This window comes from Loxodonta africana, chromosome 5, assembly GCF_030014295.1.
Source record: "Loxodonta africana isolate mLoxAfr1 chromosome 5, mLoxAfr1.hap2, whole genome shotgun sequence".
NCBI classification, from domain to species: domain Eukaryota; kingdom Metazoa; phylum Chordata; class Mammalia; order Proboscidea; family Elephantidae; genus Loxodonta; species Loxodonta africana.
Genome location: NC_087346.1, coordinates 32502221 through 32526005, shown reverse-complemented (window position 1 = coordinate 32526005; position 23785 = coordinate 32502221). Strand labels below are relative to the sequence as shown.

The following is a 23785-nucleotide window of genomic DNA, read 5'->3' as shown; positions in this document are numbered from 1 at the left end:
CTGTAGTATTTATTTATAAAAATATAATCAATTGAAAATAGAAATTATAAAAACGATATGTGTGCTAACCGTTTAATGAGAAACTAGTCTGTTCTGTAAACCTTCATCTAAAGTACAATAAGAGAGAAAAAAAAAAAAGTTTTGATGGAAAATGAGATATAATTCACAAAATCCCAGGAACTATAGTTTGTCACATAAATGGAAAAGAGTGTAGAAGACTTCCAGTTGGAAAAAGCAATTAAATTCTATTAAGGAAAAAAATGAAGTATTTCTTAACCTTAAATACAGTAATATGAGATTTTGAAAACATCTCTTTTCCAAAAGTGTTACTTAAATTCATTGTAATCCCAATCAAATTCAGTACATAGATGATTTAGAATTCATTCTAAAATTATTCTGAATTATTATAAATCTATTCTGAATTTATTCTAAAATGAGTGTGGGAGAATAAAGTCCCCAGGTAGCTAAGCCAACTTTGAAAAAGAAGTGCAAAATGAAAGTGCTGGGTGAAACTTGCCCTATCAGATAATAAGACAAATCATAGGTACACCATAGTAAAAACTTGATGGTCATGGCACAAGAAAAGATGACCAATGTAAAAGATAAATAATTCAGAGATGAACCCTTGTATATCTGAAAATTTTAAATATCATAAGTATAGTATCATCAGCTAAAAGAGAAAGAATAGACTATGTAGTAAATGGTGTTTTTAAACCTTGTTCACTGTATGGAGAAAAACATAAATGTATATAACTGGGTTCCTGTTGTAGTAAAGATCTACATTTGACAGAGAATCTATGACAGTAATAGAATTACTACGAGGAAAATATTTTGGTGACCTAGGTAAGACAATATATTGTTTGAGCAGTATTCAAGTGCATAACGTGGGGAACTAATCACATCAAAATTTGGAACATTGACAAAGTTAACAGAGAGAAGGAACATTATGAGAAGATATTTGCAACATCTAAAACTCACATGACAGTAATACTTAGAATTTATAGAATTCATACAAATCAATAACAAACAGTTGAGAAAATACTGGACAAAATATCACCACAGGCAATTCATAAAAGGAGAAAAACAAACGGCTAGTCAAAAAATTAAAACTGTTAAAATTTATTAATAATCACTGAAATTTGAACTAAAATAGTAAAGAACTACCTAATATGTCGCAGAGGAAAAACAGAGTCAATAACAAATTACTTCACTAATTTATTATATGCTACTCTTTACTCTGAATCAAAGTACACTGAGGAGTTCAGAGGCCCAATCCTAGTCTTCTAACTTTGTAACCTTGCCTAGCCTTTTTTCTCATGGGCACACTGAGAGGCTTCTGTTCATCTATTACGACATAGTCTTCAAGTCTTTCCCATAGTTTTCTTTGCCTACTGTCTTCTACTTTTTTGGGGGGGTGGGGGGTGGAAACACCTTTCATATGCTAAAACTCACTCTAATTTTCTGTTCCTTTAGCCTGCAAGCTTTATTCAACTTTATTTTAAAATTTTTTGGTCTACTTATTCTTTCCGCTTTACAAAAAAAAAAAAAAAAAAAAAACTCATTGCCTTCAAGTCAATTCCAACTCTAGCAACCCTATAACACAGAGTAGAATTGCCCCATAGGGTTTCCAAGGAGTGCTTGGTGGATTTGGTTAGCAGCCATAACCCTTAAACACTACATCACCAGAGCTTCCCTTTCCTCTTTAGTCCCATAAAATACTACTATGGAAAAAGTACTTCTGTGGCTTCTCTTGAGGATTTGATTTTTTTTTTTCTGTCACTCATATCTTTTCCCACCCACTTTTCTTCCTCCAGAGGTCCTCATCCAACTGTCACTTTGTTCCCATCTGAATCCCTTTTCTTGCTACTGCCTTCGTTAGCAAAATGAGTAATTTGGGATTATGCACATGTGTGTTGAGTCTAGGTATAGTTTTTCTTCCACAGAATATGACATAGCCGTAGCAAGGAAATCTGATTAGAATTGGAATAAGTGTGTAGGACAATCGGTATTGTTCTGCACCTATATTTTTCCCTTGGCTGATGAGTTGTATTAACCATTGAATAAATGTTTTACCTCCAATTACTGATTTTGGAAACACCTCAGTATTTACATTTTAAAAAATTAGCCAAACTAAAAGAATTACTATAAATTTTCATTAGAAATTTCAGTATCATTCTAAGATTCCTCCTGAATCGAGAAAAAAATTAAAACATAATGATGATGAAGGTCACAACAATACAAATATAAAAATCTTTCAATGCATATTTTTACCTAGAGTTTGACTTTTACTCTGGCAGTTCAATTTTCTTGTGGTTTCTTTGGTTCTTAGAAAATATTATTATAAGGCAGAAGGTTGTTATAAGTATTTATAATTAAAGAATTTGAGACATTGTTCATCAAAGACAATCAATCATGCATACTTGATCATATTTAATTAGACCCAAAAATAGAGAGAAATAAATATTAATGTTAGCCTCTAAACTCCCATAGAGGGAAAAAAAATGTCTAAGGAAGCAGCATTCTTTATTTAGGTCCCTGAACACTAATGATAGGAATGCCTGGGTGGTACAAATGGTTAAGAACTCGACAACCAGCCAAAAGGTTGGCAGTTCAAACACACCCAGAGGCGCCTCAGAAAATAAGCCTGGCGATCTGCTTCAGAAAGGCCATAGGCTTGAACACCGAATGGAGCAGTGATACTCTGCATATGTAGGGTCACCATGAGTCAGAAACTAGTTAATGGCAACTGTAAACAACAGCACTAAGAGTACTTCTCTGTTTTTGAATTTATTCTTATAATATTCAAAAATATTGTATTCTATACCCATTAAAAAAAAAAAAAGCTGTTGTTGATGAGTCAATTCTGACTTTTAGCAACCCTATAGGAGAGAGAAGAACTGACACATAGGGTTTCCAAGGATCAGCTAGTTGATTTGAACTGCTGACCATGAAAAGAAATTAAAGTATGCGATAATGAATAGGTTTCCTTTCCTGTTTATTTATATCCCATTTGCCTGAATATTTGGATCTTCCTAGATATATGAAAAGGAGCCCTGGTTGCACAGTGGTAAGCCTACCAGCTGCTCCATGGAAGAAAAGACCTGATGATCTTCTCCTTTAAAGAGTGCAGCCTAGGAAATTCTGTGGGGCAGTCCTACTCTGTCTGATGGAGTCACAATGAGTCAGAATTGAAGCTATGGCACAAGACAACAGATGAGGGAAAAGGTCCTGGATTATTTTTACTTAAATATCTTCTGCTTTTATATTCAGAAAATTTTATCCTAATCTTAATGTCCTTTTTCTGCTTTTGCAGTTCCCTGAAAAAATATATTATTTTGTCACTTAGTAATAGCTAAAGTACTGAAAATTACTTAAATTTTTTGGACCTGGCTGCTTTCCTCTGTAATTTCCTATACCTTCCTTACTAATTTCAAGCAACTGTATTATGTTTAGCATCATTCAACATATCATCTGCACAAAAGTAGGGACAACTTCCAAAGTTAGAGTTTGTGCCATAAATACAAACCAAATTATCTAACCTTTCACAAATGAGGAGAAATGTGAAATGTCAATGACACACTGGACAGAAGGAACAATGAGACCAGCAGGCCATTTAATCTACATTATCCCTGCAGCTCTTTTTAAAAATAATTATGCCATTATGTGCTTTTTGCTTCTACTATGTCATAATTGTCTTACATCTCAAATCATTAATTAAAACAGTTTAAGAGCATGGAGCTCGTTGATTCAGAGTAAGTAATTTAGATATGGAAAGGACTTCTCCTTCTAAAATATAAAATATGTCAAGGCTAACTTAAAAAATATTCCCTTTTTCTGACACTGTTTTAAGATTCTGTGTGTAGTAGAAGAGATAGTGTTATAGAGGGTCTAATGCAACAAAGAAAATTGTAAAATTTTATGACAAGATGTTGGATATGTAGACTAAGTCCTTGACAGAGAATATAATTTTCATTTCCAAAATGTATTTTCTGTATTTTACAAAAAGATACCATGCAGCAAATTTATAAAATATTCCATTTTCCACATTATGATTTCAGTTTTCTTTGATTTCAAGAAGTATGAAAGAATTCAGAAACAGAAATTAATCAGTACCAAGAAATGAGGTTAAGAAGTCTGCTTTCTTACATTTTAAGATAAAAAAAGTCAGAATAAAAAAACGATATTGATAGCTTTTGAAAAACACAAAATCTCAACTTTATAGAAAGAAATGTCATAAGCATATTTTAATGGACCCATATGGAAAAAAAAGAAATATGTATGTAAAATAAAGTATGTAGTTAGATGGTGCTAAGTGCAGTGAAAAAAAATAAAACAAGGAAAGGAGAAAATTACCATTTTAAATGGGGTAGCAAATAAAGACTTCGCCTGTTCAAATGACATTTGAGTAAAGATGTGGAGGTAAATGTCAAGGCATGTTGATATGTGGGGTATTTGAGTGCTAGTTAGAGGGAGAGTCATAGTCATAGTCATCAGGTAGTTAGAAGCATACCTGGTGTAATCCCCAAACAGTGGAAATGTGAGTTTGGTTGAAACATCTATTAGGAGGTGATTCAGTTAGAAAGGTAGTGGTGGAGGGGTGGTAATCCCTTGCACTTTCTTATAATCTGCTCCAAACACTTTGACCTTTACTATCGGTGAAATAGGAACCCACTGAAGGGATTTATGTTTTTTGACTTAAACTTTTAGTGCTGTATCAAGAACAGATTGAATTGTGGCCAAGGCAGAGCTGAGCTGGGAAGACTATTTACAAGGTCATTGCAGCAATCCGTGGTGGCTTGGACTGGAGACATAGCAGTGGGACTGATGAACAGTAGTAGGACTCTGGACATGTTTTCAAGAAAACACTAAACAGGTAGTGCCGGATATCAGAAATGGGTATAAAGTAAGAGAGACATCAAAGGTCACCCACATTTTTGGCTTAAGCAACTGAAAGAATGAAATTGCCATGACATGAAATGGCGAGTTTATGGTGAGAAACTGTCTGTGTGATGGTGGGGAAGACAGTGATTAATAGTTTAATTCTGGGAATTTTAAGTTTAATATGCTGGTAACACACACAAAAAAGCAACACAGCAAAGTAAAAATACCATTTAGACAAGCGAATATGAATCTTAAATTCAAGATAGGATTCTGGAGTTGAAATAGAAACTTCTGAGTCATTAGAAGAAAATGTTATTTAAAATAAGACTGGATGATAAATCACCAAAGGATTGACTGAAGATGGAAAACAGAAGAGGTTAAAGGACTAATTACTGGAGTATTCCAATATTGGTGATGAGGTAGAACCATTGGAAGAGATTGAGAAGGTGCAACAAAGAAGAAAAAAAGGAAACAAAGGCAGTGTGGATTTTGAAGGTGAGCTAAGGAAATGTTTAGAAGATAAAGGAGTATCAAACGCTTCTGATATATAAAAGAGGATATGAACCAAGAAATAAAAATTAGATTTGGCAGAGCGGAAGTAATTTATTACCTTTTCAGGTTAGTTTTGTGGCCAAAGTGATATCAAAATGAGTTCAAAAACAAATACTGGAGAAGGCAAACTGAAGAGGTTGGGGGAGTGGTTATAAAGGGAAGAAGAGGTATGAGACAGAAGGTAGAGGAAGAAGTGTAACTGAGGCAAAAATAATTCCAATTACTGTGAATCTCAGCATTTCATTCCAGTGAATCAGAGATCCCACACCTTAACTGAGTACCTGTATGCCGAATTTAATGACCACATATATGTTTATATATATATATACACTATTATCTGATTGATTTGACTTTTTACTTCATTGACGATGATCTAAAATTTTAATAACTCCAGCATTTGTAAGCATTTATCATTTTTTCAAAATTTCTCCCTGAATATATGATTTGAAACTAGACCAGTAGCTCAAGAATACCTAGCTAACAAATGAAAGCACTTACTCAATTTTTCTCAGGTATTTTACAGAAACAAATGTATCAAAACTTATAACCACACACACAAAAAAATTTTCCTGAATTGCCTAGAAAAATGTTTTGAATTGGTTTTTAAGCTCTGTTATAAGCAAGCCATCTTCAAAGATATATATATATAAATTTATATATTTATAAAAGATATAAATATATATATACTTGATATATATACAGTAATGCAAAAACAGCATAGAGAGTAGAAATGGTAAATGATTTCTTTAAATGAGGGGGATGGATTTAGTTAATCAAGTTTCATATGCATCAAATGTTACCTTGTCATAGAGCTTTGTTCAGACATGTAAAGAACAGCTAATAGTCAGGTGAAAACTACATTCATTTTCGCTTTATAATATCACCAGATTTTGCTGTGAATCTGTTATTGCAAAGAGAAATAAAATAGAAGAAAAAACACGTATCTTAATGAGTTTATGTTTTGTCACCCAAAAGAGGAAGTAGAAACAAGTACTCTCATCAGTTATTATTCTAGAGAAGCCAAATTGCAAATAAAAGTTATTAGAAAAAGCAATTTCTTTTTCTTATGGTAAAGAAAGTCACATACAGTTCTATATTTAATTTTCTTTCAAGTTTCAATACAAGCTTGAATGAGGTTCAGATGAAATGTTGTTACTTATGGTTACTTGCACACTTACCCCACATGCACTATATTTTCAACACTTCTGAAGTAGTGTGAAAGCACGGCCTCCTGTTGTTGTGCTTTGACAATATAAATAGCCTCCAAATGGTAATTCAGGAAAATATCATCATAGTGATTTTAACTAACGTAATTCCATTACAACACATGTCTAAATGTGGTGCTATTTTTTCCCCAAATATTTGGAACAGTTGACATACTGTTAAAATACTAGTAGTTCTGAATGAATCTAGTTAGTATTATGAAACATATGAATCCCTTAATGGATAATTATTAAGTAAAATGAAGTTGTATACTATTTTACATTTCAATTCAATTCAAATTAAATCAGCTGAAATTCTATTAATCCCTTTAACATGCAAAGACGTTGTTTTGATGCAAAGATGACAAAGAAGTAACTTCCCTCAAGATACTCAACCACTATGAAGCACCACGTTCTTGATAACAAACAAGGTCTATGTGCTAACACCAGAGTACGAACAATATTTTATTCAGTCTCAAGAGTTAAGGAAAGTTTCAGAAAAGAGCTGAAGATTGAGCTGAATTGTACATATTTAAAATAAAATAAATGGTTTCATACGCAGGATCTCACTTGATAATGCTGGTCCTTCCTCAATCCACACCAGTAGGGCTTTTCTTCTCAGCCCTTTCATTGAAGGTACTCTTTTTTGTTGCCACGAGGAATGAATTGCTGAGAATTTCAGTCATGACTAATGAACTCTCAACAGTATGCAAAACAAGTCAATTGCCTCTTTCTTCTTGAAACTTTCTCCTTTCTTGTCTAATATTTCATTTATGGTTTTTGCTTTTCTGTTCCCGAGTAGGATTGGCCTTAATTTCCTTTCCACACACCAGGTACAACAGAATCAAACACTACCCAGTCCTGAGCCATCCTCACAACTGTTGCTCTGTTTGAGACCATTGTTGCAGCCACTGTGTCAAGCTGACTCGTTGAGGGTCTTCCTGTTTTTCAATGACCCTCTACCTTAACAAGCATGATGTCTTTCTCGAGGAATTGGTCCATCTTGATAACATGTCCAAAGTACTTGAGGCAAAATATCTCCTTCCTTGCTTCAATGGAGCATTCAGGCTGTACTTTTTCCAAGACATATTTTTTCATTCTTCTGGCAGTCTATGGTATATTCGATATTCTTCTCCAATACCGTAATTCATCTACATCAATTATTCTTCAGTCTTCCTTATTCATTGTCCAGTTTTGCATGCATATGAGGCGATTGACAACACCTCAGCTTGGGTCAGGAGCACTTTAGTCGTCAAGGTGACATCTTTTCTTTTTAACACTTTAAAGACATTTGCCAATTTGCTGAATGGAATGTATCTTTTGATTTCTTGACTGCTGCTTCCATGGGCGTTGATTGTGAATTCAAGTAAAATGAAATCCTTGACAAACTCAATCCTTTCTCCATTTCTCACGATGTTGCTTATTGGTCCACTTGTGAGAATTTTTGTTTTCTTTATGTTGAGGTGTAATCCATGCTGAAGGCTGTGGTTTTTGATCTTCATCAAAAACTGCTTCAAGTCCTCTTCACTTTCAGCAAGCAAGGTTGTGTCATCTACATATCGCAGGTTGTTAATGAGTCTTCCTCCAATTCTGATACCCTGTTTTCCTTCATGCAGTCCAACTTCTCAGATTATTTGCTTAGCATACAGGTTGAATAAGTATGGTGAAAGGATCTAACACCTAACTGGGATCTGCTAAAAGTTAAACACTAATGCTCTTCAAAAGACTTCACCAAAAGAGTCGAAAGAGAACCTACAGACTGGGAAAAAAAATTTGACAATGACAAATCTGACATAGGTCTAATCTCTAAAATCTACAGGAAAATCCAACACCTCTACAACAAAAAGACAAAAAATCCAATTAAAAAAAAGGGCAAAGAATATAAATAGACACTTCACCAATGAAGACATTCAAATGGCTAACAGGCGAGTGACGAAACTCTTGTGATCGCCAGGCATTAAAGAAATGCAATTCAAAATCACAGGATACCATCTCGCCCTGACATTACTGGCATGAATTAAAACACCAGAAAATAACAGATGTTGGAGAGGCTGCAAGGAGACTGGAACACTTATGCACTGCTGATGGGAATGTAAAATGGTACAATCATTTTGGAAAACAATATAGCGCTTCCTTAGAAAGCTAGAAATGAAAATATCATATGATCCAGCAATCCCGTTCCTAGAAATATATTCTAGAGAAACAAGAGTCATTATATGCACACCTGTGTTCATTGCAGCATTGTTCACAACAGCAAAAAGATGGAAACAACCTAGATGCACATCAACAGATGAATGGATAAACAAACTATGGTACATACACACAATGGAATACTAAGCAACAATAGAGAACAATGATGAATCTATGAAGTTACCACAATAGGGATGAATCTGGAGGGAATTATGCTGAGTGAAATAAGTCAATCACAGAAGGGCAAATATTGTATGAGACCACTACTATAAAAACTCATGAAAAGATTTACATACAAAAAGAAACAATCTTTGATGGTTATGAGGGAGGAAAAGAGTGGGGAGGGAAAAAACAGTAAATAGACAATAGATAAGTGGTAACTTTGATGAAGGGTAAGACAGTACACAACACTGGGGAAGCCAGCACAACCTGTACAAGGCAAGGTCATGGTAGCTCCATAAAAAAAACAGACATATCTATAACATATTTTATAAGGAAAATATTCTACATTCTACTTTGGCGAGTAGCATCTGGGGTCTTAAAAGCTTGTGAGCAGCTACCTAAGATACTCCACTGGTCTCAACCTATCTGGAACAAGGGAGAATGAAGAAACCAAAGAGAACGAAAAGATTAGACCAAAATACTAATGGACCACAAGGACCACAGACTCCACCAGACTGGGCCCAGCACAATTAAATGGTGCCTGGCTACTACTATCCACTGCTCTGACAGAGATCACTATAAAGGGTGCAGGACAAGCCTGGAGAAAAATATTGAACAAAATTCTAACTCACATAATTAAAAAAAAAAAAAAAAAAACAGGATTACTGGTCTGACAGAGACTGGAGAAACCCTGAGAGTTTGGACCCTGGACAAACTTATAGCTCAGTAATGAAGTCAATCCCGAGATTCACCTTTCAGTCAAAGATTAGACAGGCCCATAAAATAAAAGGAGGCTAAATGGGCACACCAGCCCAGGGGCAAGGACGAGAAGGCAGGAGAGGACAGGAAAGCTGATAATGGGGAACCCAACACTGAGAAGGAGAACGGATTGACTTAGAAAAAAAAAAGAGAGGATACAACCCTGACACACACTTTTCCAGATTTTAAACTATGTTTTAGTATCCCCTTATTATTTTTTTTTTATTCTGTTTGAACGACAGCCTTTTGGTCTATGTACATATTCTTTATAAGCACAATTATTCTGGAGTTCCCATTCTTTCTAATGTTATCCATAATTTGTTATAATCCACAAGTTGAGTGCTTTTTCATAGTCAATAATAAAACAAAGTAAACATATTTCTGTTATGCTTTGCATTCAATCAAGATCCATGTGACATCAGCTCTGATATTGACTTGCCTGTGAGTTTGTCATACTGTGCTGGCTTGCATGTTGCTGGGATGCTGGAAGCTATGTTACTGGCATTTCAAACACCAGCACCATCACCCATGGTGGACTGGTTTCGGTGGAGCTTCCAGACTAAGACAGACTGAGAAGGACCTGGATATCTACTTCTGAAAAAATTGGCCAGTGAAAACCTATGGATGGCACCGGAACATTGTCTTGGCATATAGTTGTCTATAAACATTTATTGAATAAATGAATGGTGTTTATAACTGTTAGTAGACAATTCACCATAGTTCTCTCACTTTTATGTATATCTTTCTGTGAGGTATTGGCTGCCTTTTTGTTCTGGACAATCTTTTTTTAATGATGTTTATATAGTGAACAGCCTTTGAAGATATAGGTCTCCCCATAGAGCCAAGACGGACATCCTCACTGTTTAGTAAAGACAAATTTCTCTCTTCCAAGCATAGGCTAGGCCTCCATTACAAAATATTTGAATGCTCTATACTCGGGGTTCCTTTTCTGAAATGCAGTTCAATATATTTACCTGCATTTGATGTCATTCACTTTGCCCTGTGGGGCTTGGGGACAGGGGAAGCTTGTACAAATATGCTGATGTTGATGCTGCTTGCCATGCTGAAATATAGTCTCTGTCTCTGACCCAGGAGTCTCAAGTCTTTCGCAGCGTCCAGGAAACTGTGTCAGGCTAAGCCTGCTCCCAGTAAAACCGGGAAGTTGAATAAAATCTCAGGACTTCATATTTATTCATAATTATGTGCAACTTGGCTTTGCAATTATGGTATGAGATGAAACCTTGAGGACTTAAGTGTCTTGCCCAGAATTATATAGTGAATATCCTCAGATTTTAAGGTTGGGTCCCATGTATACTATATAAGATCACTTAATACTAGTGTGATAAACCACAGCGTCTGCAAGAAAGGTGTATTTTGAATCTTCTTTTTGCATGCCTGTAGTATCTTCTGATATTTGCTGATTACATTCAAGTTAACATAATAATTGTTAATGACCAAGATGCATGCCATTATTTTTTGGTCAAAGCCATTTAGTGCTCTATCATACTGAAACAAAAATCTTTCCAATTTCCTCTGATGAGATGGTGCTAAAACAGAATCATTTTATGAGGTATTTGCCAATCGCACATTTCTATTTTACGTATGTTAAAGTATCTTCTATTCAGATATGTTTTGCAAGCTCCATAAATATGAAGTCTAATTTGCTAACAAGCCTGAATAAAATACTTTTTTTCCAATAGTATATTTTAAAATGTGTTATGGAGTTGCTACTTAAACTCCATTTGTACGTCTTTTTAAGTCTAGAAAATAACAGCTAAAGTCTATTATAGCACAGTTACCTTATTTGTTACACTAGCTATGTAGCTACAAAAATTCCCTTGAATTATAGCCTCAAAATTTAACCTAGGTCCCCCACCCTAACCATCCATGGCTGAAATCACCCTTAATAATTTTCTCTGACTTGGTACATAAACAGCAATATATTGACTTTATACTCCATCTGGATACGGCTAATAAATTTGGATCACTCAGCTTTAAAATTGTTTTGGGGACATAAAACTCATCTAACTCATCAATTATCTGGTTGTAGTCACTGTCACTTGGCTTTTTGGAGTATAAATAACTGGCTACATTTAAGCTACTGAACTGTTGTTTTACAAATCCTATCAACTGAGGAATTATTGCAGATACATGGAATTGTAAAATGAGACAATCCGTATCCATCTAATTCACACTATATTCACTCTTGGATTTAAATGTCTTGGTTAAAAAAATTCAATAAAATGTACTAAAATCTACCAGGGTTTAAATTACTATATAAAATCTATTACAATGACTTTTCCCAAAGAATTTATGTCTTTTGAACAGATGTTAATCCTCAATGTTAGAGGTTAAAAAGAAGTTGGATAATACAGTTTCATACTTAAAGAAATATGTGTTTAACAAAATGCTACTACGTAGCTCATTATTTTGTTATTCATATACAGAGATAATCAAATTATATATAAATTTACCAATGAAACCTTATATCTTCCAACAAGCAGTTCTAAAAATATAATATTTAGAGTTAATTTTGAACAAAAGGATGTTTTATTTCTCTCGAATGTTTTTACATTATAATATGTATACAACTCCTCTGTGTTCAAAATCTTCATGATATTCTCCCTATCATTTTAAACAAAAATTAGTATAGTTAAAGCAAGCAAAAATATTTTCCTTTACCCTTACTCTTGACCAATAAAAGCAAAGTGCTTTTTGCAAAATTTGTTTCATTTTGTTTAATATGATTTAAAAATACACAGAATTTTTTCAATATAGAATGTCAGACTCCTGAAACACAATTTTACTTTATTTAAAATAATATCCCTCTGAAAAAATGGAAGGACATTCATACATATTTAATGGGTATGTATTTCAGTGGACAGAGATTTTAAGTTACAGTTCTTAGGTTTATATATCACAATAGAACAACCCTAGAGGGTAAATTGCATAATTAATCCTATTTGCTTTATTTGCTTATACATTGGAAAATTGGGAATAAGTTATTGGATACTTAATATGACTTTAGAGTTTCATCTTCTACCCACCCTTCCTTTGCTAGACCTACACACACATTTTGTACACACCTCATCCTCAAGCGTTCTTTTAACTTCCTATAGTACAATTCTGCTTTGCTAACAAGGATCACTCACTGAGTATGTACAATGTGACAGACACTCTTCATATATGGAGCAATTTCATTTTTGACAAAATCTTTACAGAGAGAGGAAGAAGCCAACAGATTAAGTGAGCTTCCACAATCGAACCCTGGTAGAAATTTTTCAGGGATTTGAGCCCAGATACTCTGGCTCACTGGGTTTGGTTACTCTGGCTTTAGTACTCAGGCTCCTAATCATGACATTCCTTGACAGAAGAGTTTAAAACTACCACTTGTCAATTTTTATTAAAATTGACTTCTCCCTCTGCAATTTGTTCAAAATACAGTATATCTCTTATGTTTGAAGCCCAACAAATATGGGTATTTTATTTAAACCAATGAAATGATTACATCATGCATTAAATTTTTGATATAGATTGCTTTTCAGTATCAAAATTAAGGGGCACATTATTCCCTTCTTATAGCATGCTACTTCTCTCTTTTGTAATAAACTTCCTGGATTCAAAAAAAGAAAAAGAAACCTTTATAAATTGATAGTAGAGAAAGTAACTCACATTTTTCACAACCAATTTGTTGAGAGACTGAAATATACTCTATTATTTACTACCTGCAGGTTTAAATATACACTTCTACTTCATCTAAATCCTTCTTATGTGCAGTCCAAGATTTTTCAAAATTATTCACCCATTTCACTTGCTAAATTTCAACTGTACCAGCTGTTCCTGTATGTTTATTGTTATCTCACCTTCTAGATGTGTATTAGTGCCCTTTTTTTCTCAGGCTTAATTTTATTTTTTTTTAATGAAAAGCAAGGATAGCATATGCTGTATATATTTAAGCTTTAAATTTATCAGAAATATATTCTAAGCAGCATACATTCTGAGTTGAGTTTGCAAGATAGATCTCAAAGGGAAATATTTCAGATTTAAACTAATAAAAACTTAATAGAAATCAAAAGTTCATAACTCGAAATTGAACTAATTGTGAATTTATAAAAATGGTTCTTTCTTTCCTCTCCTTAGGTTGTTTGTGGTCATTATCATTATTTTAACTTAAGCTTGGAAAAAAATGAAAAATTTCTATCTAGCTTTTGTATGCCGAAATCTTTTGAAAATTGACTATTGATATATTATCATCATTTTAATATAGCAAAAGTAACATTAAATAGGTTTTATGAAATGTAAAGAAAAACAAAATCTAAGTTTTAAAAGTTGTGATCTACTTTTGGTATTATTTCAATACGAGAGGAACTTTTCTGAAATAAAAATCGAAATACATCCAAGTGGAGGGTGTCTGTCTGTGGTTTGCTGACTCCTTTACCTAAATATATACCGAAAAGCTCAGCACATCTCCACTGCAAATGACAAATTAAATATTAACCATGTAAGCCCTGAATTAAGTCAGGTACGATCTGAATTTCAAGCTAGCAGCTGTTTTGGGTAAATACTTAAATGTCCAGGGTTCTTTGAAATATGCTTTGATACTGCAAAAATAAGGAATGCTTTTAGTAGAGGTGCTCACAGATACATTAATATGATGGGCTGCTAGCTTGCCAGTCAATATTGAAATTGTTCACAAACTAATTTTTATTTTATCTAAAGACATTATATCGTAGAGATATGGGGAGTCTAAATAGGTAAAGATGCATGGTTATTCATAATTTCCTTGGCTTTCAGAAGCTACCTATTTCAAGGCATTCAAGAAGTAGTATAATTTCTGTAGTTTTAGTTGTTGTCATAACAAGTATAGCCAAATTTCTAGGAAAAGAAAATTTCCCCTCCTTTTTCATAGAGCTGACACGCTAATACGTGTTGTAATAGAAAGGAAAAGATTTGCATTAAATCAGTAAATTTTCTCAGCATTTATCTAAGAGATTTAGGCATATTTAATAAAGATAGGTTATATTATATGGCCTTTTTTTTTTAAGTTCACTTTTGCAATATCTCTGTTACAAATTTTATTTTTATTGATGGCTTAACTATTCTAAAGTTGGATGGAAAAGCTTCTTGCTTTTCTTCTCCTCCCTCCCTCCCTGCCTCCCTCCCTGCCTCCCTCCCTGCCTCCCTCCCTGCCTCCCTCCCTGCCTCCCTCCCTGCCTCCCTCCCTCCCTCCCTTCCTTCCTTCCTTCCTTCCTTCCTTCCTTCCTTCCTTCCTTCCTTCCTTCCTTCCTTCCTTCCAACATTCTTCCTTCTTTCTTTTCCTCCCCTTTTCTGGCTCCTTCTCTCCTTCCCTCCCTCAATCATTCCATTGCTTCCCTTCTTCTTTTCTTTTTCTAACATGAGAAAATGGTGTAGTTTGTGAGCACTCAGCATCTGTGATTGAATCAAGGTAACTGATTTTTAACTGGGGAGGGTAAGAAAAAGTCAAAATAATCTGTGGATGGTCTTCCAGAATAAATACATACTCTCTGCATCACCCAGAGATCATGATATTCTCACATACTACTACAAGGAACATGTATACTTAGAAAAAAACATCCTAAGTGATTCTGTTCTTATCCTCTACATGCCCAACATCTCCAAATGGGAACCATACTTTAAGAAAAGCACAATAATACTCTGTGCATGTGTGTGATGAAGATAACAGAACTGCATACAAGAACTCCAGGCCTTTCTTCTGAGGTGCCTCTATGTGGACTCAAACCTCCAACCTTTTGGTTAGCATTTGAGTGTGTTAACTGTTTGCACCACCAATGGACTCCTAGCTACAGTAAACACATAAAATAGTTATAAACATGGCTTTTGCATAGGTAGTCTTGGCCTTAGACAAAACATTTTTAATATCAAGTAATATCATCTTGGAAAATACCCTAAGATAAAAAATTATTGTTTCTATCATCATTTATTTGTGGTATTTTAAATAAGTATAAGACATAACTTTATAACTGTACCTTTCTTTTTCCACCGAGTAACATTTAAGTATGAAATATATAGAACACTATGTATTGTATATAACCTTCAGTGTGTCAGAAAAATATGAACAGGTTTTAGAAGGTCATAATTAAGTGGGAAACACTGAAAACATCATGCCTGGCATATTAAAAAAATAGTAGGTGGCAATATAATAAAGGAAAATACTCAAGCATTAATTGAATTCAAATTTTAAATGAGGCTGGAATAGGGCTAACTACAATGAATACTAGTATTCTAAAATCTCTCATTGGCATAATGTTAGCCCAATTAAAAAATGGTCATTATTATTTGTGATATTGCACTTAACCTAAAACAAATTATAAAAGTACAGGATTGTTGTTGTTGTTAGGTGCCATCGAGTTGGTTCCAACTCATAGCGACCCCATGCACAGTTGAACGAAACACTGCCCAGTCCTGCGCCATCCTTACAATCGTTGCTATGCTTGAGCTCATTGTTGCAGTCACCTTGTCAATCAACCTGGTTGAAGATCTTCCTCTTTTCTGCTGACACTGTACTCTGCCAAGCATGATGTCCTTCTCCAGAGACTGATCTCTCCCGAAAACATGTCCAAAGTATGTGAGACGCAGTCTCGCCATCCTTCCTTCTAAGGAGAATTCTGGTTGTACTTCTTCTAAGACAGATTTGTTTGTTCTTTTGGCAGTCCATGGTATATTTAATATTCTTCACCAACACCACAATTCAAAGGCATCAATTCTTCAGTCTTCCGTATTCATTGTCCAGCTTTCACATGCCTAGGAGGCGATTGAAAATACCATGACTTGGGTCAGGCGCACCTTAGTCTTCAAGGCCACATTCCTGCTCTTCAACACTTTAAAAAGTCCTTTGCAGTAGATTTACCTAATGCAATGCGTCATTTGATTTCTTGACTGCTGCTTCCATGGCTGTTGATTGTAGATCCAAGTAAAATGAAATCCTTGACAATTTCAATCTTTTCCCCATTTATCATGATGTTGCTCATTGGTCCAGTTGTGAGGATTTTTGTTTTCTTTATGTGGAGGTGCAATCCATAAGTACTTCAAGTCCTCTTCACTTTCAGCAAGCAAGGTTGCATTATCTGCATAACACAGGTTGTTAATGAGTCTCCCTCCAATCCTGATGCCCTGTTCTTCTTCATATAGTCCAAATTCTTGGATTATTTGCTCAGCATACAGATTGAATAGGTATGGTGAAAGGATACAACCCTGACACACAACATTCCTGACTTTAAACCAATTAGTATCCCCTTGTTCTGTCCTAACAACTGGCTCTTGATCTATGTAAAGATTCCTCATGAGCACAGTTAAGTGTTCTGGAATTCCCATTCTTTGCAATGTTATCCATAGTTTGTTATGATCCACACAGTCAAATGCTTTTGCATAGTCAATAAAACACAGGTAAACATCCTTCTGGTATTCTCTGCTTTCAGCCAGGATCCATCTGACAGCAATGATATCCCTGGTTCCACGTCCTCTTCTGAAAGCAGCCTGAATTTCTGGCAGTTCCCTGTCAATATACTGCTACAGCCATTTTTGAATGATCTTCAGCAAAATTTTGCTCGCATGTGATATTAATGATGTTGTTCTATAATTTTTTTTTTTACCACATTCGGTTGGATCATCTGTCTTGGGAATAGGCGTAAATATGGATCTCTTCCAGTCGGTTGGCCAGGAAGCTGTCTTCCATATTTCTTGGCATAGACAAGTGAGCACCTCCAGCTCTGCATCCATTTGTTGAAACATCTCAATTGATATTCCGTCAATTCCTGGAGCCTTGTTTTTTGCCAATGCCTTCTTGCAGCTTGAACTTCTTCCTTCAGTACCATCGGTTCCTGATCATATGCTACCTCTTGAAATGGTTGAACATCAACTAATTCTTTTTGGTATAATGACTTTGTGTATTACTTCCACCTTCTTTTGATGCTTCCTGCATCATTTAATATTTTCCCTGTAGAATCCTTCACTATTGCAACTCAACACTAGAATTTTTTCTGCAGTTCTTTCAGCTTGAGAAAAGCTGAGCATGCTTTTCCCTTTTGGTTTTCCATTCCCAGCTCTTTGCACATGTCATTATAATACTTTACCTTGTCTTCTGGAGTTGCCCTTTGAAATCCTCTGTTCAGCTCTTTTACTTCATCATTTCTTTCTTTGCTTTAGCTGCTTGACATTCCAGAGCAAGTTTCAGAGTCTCCTCTGACAACCATCTTGGTCTTTTCTTTCTTTCCTGTCTTTTCAATGACCTCTTGCTTTCTTCATGTGTGATGTCTTTGATGTCATTCCACAACTCATCTGGTCTTCCGTCGCCAGTGTTCAGTGCATCAAATCTGTTCTTGAGATGTTCTCTAAATTCAGGTGGGATAAACTCAAGGTCATATTTTGGCTCTCGTGGACTTGCTCTGATTTCCTTCAGTTTCAGCTTGAACTTGCACAAGAGCAAGTGACGGTCTGTTCCACAGTCAGCCCCTGGCCTTGTTCTGATGATACTGAGCTTTTTCATCGTCTCTTTCCACAGATGCAGTCAATTTGATTCCTATGTGTTCCGTCTGGCGAGGTCCATGTGTATAGCCACTGTTTATGTTGGTGAAAGAAGTTATTTGCAATTAAGAAGTCGTTGGTCTTGCAAAATTCTATCATTCGATCTCTAGCATTGTTTGTAACACCAAGGCCATATTTTCCAACTACCGATCCTTCTGTTTCTAACTTTTGCATTCTAATCACCAGTAATTATCAACACATCTTGATTGCATGTTCTATCAAATTCAGACTGCAGCAGCTGATAAAAATCTTCTATTTCTTCATCTTTGGCCCTACTGGTTGGTGCATAAATTTGAATAATAGTCCTATTAACGGGTCTTCCTTGCAGGAGTATGGATATTATCCTACAGCGCTGTCCTCAGGATAGATCTTGAAATGTTCTATTTGATGATGAATGCAACACCATTCCTCTTCAAGCTGCCATTCCCAGCATAGTAGACTACATGATTGTCCGATTCAAAATGGCCAATACCAGTCTGTTTCAGCTCACTAATGTCTGAGATCTCTATGTTTATGCATTCCATTTCATTTTTGATAATTTCCAATATTCCTAGATTCATACTTTGTACATTCCAGGTTCTGATTATTAATGGATGTTTGCAGCTGTTTCTTCTCATCTTGAGTCGTGCCACATCAGCAAATGAAGGTCCCCAAAGCTTTACTCCAACCACGTCATTAACGTCTACTTTACTTTGAGGAGGCAGCTCTTCCCCACTTGTCTTTTGAGTGCCTTCCAACCTGGGGAGCTCATCTTCTAGCACAATATCAGACAATGTTCTGCTGCTATTCATAAGGTTTTCACTGGCTAATGCTTTTCAGAAGTAGACTGCCGGGTCATTTTCCCTAGCCTGTCTTAGTCTGGAAGCTCAGCTGAAACCTGTCCTCCATGGATGACCCTGCTGGTATCTGAATACCAGTGCTGTAGGTTCCAGTGTCACAGCAACACGCAAGCTCCCACAGTAAGACAGACTGACAGACACGTGGGGGAAGTACTATTGTTGAATTATATTTACACAAGTACAGGATTATGTAGATATAATTCAGCAATAGATACCATAAACGAAAGCATAATATAAAATCTAAAAAAAAAAAAAGTCTAGAACTATTGTCAGTTATCGGATTACACCTGTGTCCCAAACTCAGAGAGATTTTGTAATGCTTGGAACTAAATAAAAATAAGTAAGAGTTCACTTTTTAAAGTTATTATTATGAAAAATATTACTTTGGTTTTATTGTTTTAGTAACATAAGTTGACAAACTAGAGTGTCTAATGAAGGGAGCTAGGATGGTAAAAGTAGAAGCAATATGAAAGGAAAATAAAAAAAGATAAAAATGTTTGTTATGTAAAAGAAGAGCTCTTTCTTATGCTTTTACTTTTCTTCTCCTCTCCTTTCACTCAGTTTCCTGAATAATTCATCTCCAGGAAGTGAGGGGGATATGGACACTACAGTCGGCCAGAGCCTATTCTGTAGCATAGTGACCTTATACGAAAGAGTAGAAATGCCCCTTAGGGTTTCCAAGGAGCACCTGGTGGATTTGGCCCGTTGACCTTTTGGTTAGCAGCCGAGCTCCTAACCACTACACCACCAGGGCCCCAGATCGTAGTAAGTAATATGTAAATGTTTATTAAATGCAACAAACAGACAAAGAAATAAAAGTATATCTTAGTTGTTAGGTCAATAAATATTATTATAATTTTAGGTTTAGCTTCAATGCACCCAAATCTCGTTCAAGTAGAAAAGTATAGGTAGTCCTGACTTATGAAGAGATTTCTTTCTGATGACTGGGTCATAAGACAGTTGTGATGTAAGTTCATAAGCTCAATACCTCATTTTTTTAGTTTCCATTCTTATTGCCTTTTATTGTCAGTATCTTTATAAATCACAAGATCGAATATCTGCGATTGAAGATCTGAGAATGGTAACATCAGCAAATTACATGGTGCAACATTGTATGTAGTATATGTTACTAACAGTAAGATGTACAAGCAAATATACATATGTATAGATGGGTGATAAGTGCAGTGTGGTTTGGTGCCCTGATGGCATAGCAGTAAAGAGCTTGGCTGCTAACCAAAAGGACAGCAGTTTGAATCCACCAGCTGCTCCTTGGAAACCCTATGTGGCAGTTATACTCTGTCCTATAGGTGTTGAAATCTACTGGATGGCAATGTTTTTTTTTAGCTTTGGGGGTTGTTGTTCAAGTGCAATTCATCTTAACTCCAATACATAGTAAACAGGGACTAGCTGAACCAAAATATTGATTTAGGCAATTGGATTTAATCCCTATATTTCTAGAGAAAACTCTAACTGGAATTATCCATTTGCAAGCCTTCAGCACATTGTTGAGTGAGTGTGCAATTACAAACAGAAAAGTAGAGTGTACAGGGCTGAAAGCTAGAAGTGAGTCCTAATACACACTAATAATGAAGATATATCAGTAGGTAGACCACTTTCTATAAAAATATCTCAAGATGAGTGTTAGTCATTGTCAGTCTTAATGTGCAATTTCACTGCAGATTACTCACAGGAAATTATTCACTGGAAAACACAGAGGCATAGGAAGTGCTAAAGGAAAAGAAAGTTGTGGATTGTTTAGAGAGGAAATTTGATAGCTGAAGATTAGAAACAATCCTCTCTGGACTCAAAAAATGGTGGAGCTGGAGATAACTGGTAGGTACTGGAAACAGATGAAAAAATGTAACAGTTGCCAAATTTTTTGAAAAATGAAATAATTCTCCTTTTTTATGAAATAGTGAAGGTTTTATAGTAGTTGTGCAGTGAAATCTAGTTATGCAGATCTGCATAAAATTAATGGCGGCAACATCCTGGACTCCGGAAATGTAGGAAGGAAGACAGTTATAACATCTGCAGCGAATGCATCAAATCTGAAAGTCATAATGTCAAAAACTTCTTAATAGAAAGTTTCTCCTACCCCTGATTATTATAGACCTACTGGTAAACACATATAAAATCAAAAATTTTGTTGCAGAGGAGAAAGGGAAACATTTGCCTAAGTAATATAACAGCAACCGAATTAAAATTCTTTGATGTAATTATAACTATTTATAAAAGTCTGTGGCAAGGGTCCCTGTTCTATATTTTAGATATTCCCAAGAGTGCAAGGAGCAAAAGACTATGTTGATGAAACTAATTACCTGAGAAAAATTATTTTAAAAAACTGTACTGGAAATGGCACTTCATTAATATGAATCAATAATGTGATTTGCTAAAAAGGCTAAGGCAATCTTAAAAAATGCAATCTTAGGCTGCATTAATTGAACCAGGGCAAATCACTGGCAGTAATCCACTGTACTCTAGTCTGTTCAAAATTAGTTTAAAATATAGGTATCTCTAGGAGTTATATCAGGTTAAAAAAATGCTAAAGTATGTTCAGAGGGAAAACCCTGGCGGTGTAGTGGTTAAGAGCTGTGGCTACTAACCAAAAGGTCGGCAGTTGGAGCCCACCAGTCGCTGACTGGAAACTCTATGGTGTAGTTCTACTCTGTCCTATAGGGTCACTATGAGTTGGAATCAACTCATCTCAAAGGCAGTGGGTTTGGTTTGGATGTTCAGAAAAGAGGGTGTTAGGAGCCATGCCCAAAGCAAAACATTTCTGTTTGGGGTTATCTGTCTGTTGATACCTTTACTGGCCTTTGATGGAATTTTTTTTTTTTTTTTCCAGATCTTCTCATGATGGCTCTTTTTATCATCAGGTCTCAGTTCAAATATCATCTCCTGAAAGATGGAAGCTATGATCACATACAGTGTCTAATGTTGCCCTCTCCCAGGGCAACTTCTTGTTATTCGGTTTAATGATCTTCACAGCAATACACATTATTTTATATTTATATATCTGAATTTGTTAGTAGTTTATTCTCCATCCAGACAGCACACTTTATGGGAGCAAAAACTTTTCTGCCCAACTTATTGCCATATCTCCAGCCAAGCTGTGTACTTAGCCCATAGTTAGTCATTTATATATACTAATGAAACAATTTTTTAGTAGATTGAGGATATTCAGACTAGAACTGTTTAAAGGGAATGCAGTAGTTTGATTAAGAAGGGGTGTAATTTTATTTGTGTTGCTTCAGAATACAAAGTGAGAAACAACAGAATGAATTTGAAAAAAAAAAAGCATACTTCCTTTCAATGTAAGAAAGGCTTTGCATACAGCTGCAATATCCTTCAACAGAAAGAATTGCCATGCAAAAAAATTCAGGTAGGAACTACATACTTACCTGTTAATTAAACTGAAAGTTTGAGAATGGCCGAGACAACCTTTAAGATCATTCCGAACACTCAGACTCTGTTATAATTCATAATTTGTTATGTATTATATTTCACGAAGAAATTCTTTAAATGTTACCCCATTATGCCCACTCCTAGGATTACTACTAAATTCTTTTCTGCTCTTTTGAAACAGACTATTTATATCTCACCTCTAATATATCAAGAAAAAAATAAGTAGTTCATGTGTCAAAGGAATACAGACATTACTATCAAACCAGTAGCTCATCGGGAACCAACTGCATTACTAATAGAAGGTCTGTCCCAAGTATGACTGTCCTCCCTGACATTCCATGATGTTTTTTGCCTTTTTAAATGTAGAGCTATATATAGTTGTGTTATTCATAAATTCATCTAATTCTAAACCCATTTATGTTTCCTGTTGCCACTATTTCTTGAATAGTGCTCTTTATAGTTGTTGCACCTGCTCTATTAAATATAAGCAATTACAAGACACTTAATCTATTTTCAAATATTCTCACTTGGATTTCAAAATATACTGCTATTTGTCAGGTTTCTATCCGTTGCAAATAACACAGTATCACCTTAAACTCTTTTAAGCACAGAAGTGGCAATATATTGGATTGTATACCTAAAGATCCCTGATGTACACCTGGCTTTTTTCAACTGGATTCAGGGGATCACTTTTTCTCTTCCTGTCACCAGACGAGATTGTCTTTTGTTGGCTTCAAAGGGGCTATCTCCCCAGAAATTACCAGATTATATTCCACCAGTTTAGCAACTCCAGCAAACATGAGTTTACCTTTCATACAGTTATAGCAATTACTGAGCACTGAGTTTCAGTGGTCCAGATTGGGACGCATGGGTTTCTCTGGGTAGACACAAACATGAGAGAATCCTGGATCACACTTAACTAATAGCATGGACTTACATATATCACTGGGAGCGCTGGAACATTGTTCTGTTACTAGAAGAAGGGTGAAAGAAGGAAAACAATAGTCTGTCACTACAGCACCTCTTTTTCCTGCGTATGAGGAATTCACAAACATTTCTGAGATGACTTTGCTATGGCCTCATGACCATAATTTTGAAATTCTGTTTTCCATGCCCTTCATTTTATTTCTTCATTTTAAATTAGTTCCTCATTTTACTGTTTTCTGAAACAATCTTCCTTCCTTTCTACACGGGTTCATTTTCATTGCACATTTGTGGTTCTATCATATCCTT

At 35.3% G+C, this 23785-nt stretch overlaps 1 protein-coding gene across 1 annotated transcript in view; it reads right to left on the bottom strand.

Annotated features, from left to right (window-relative positions):
• Positions 1–23785, bottom strand: part of LOC100665316 (N-deacetylase and N-sulfotransferase 4) — a 509460-nt gene that overhangs the window by 406996 nt on the left and 78679 nt on the right. The gene's annotated exons all lie outside the window — the stretch shown is intronic.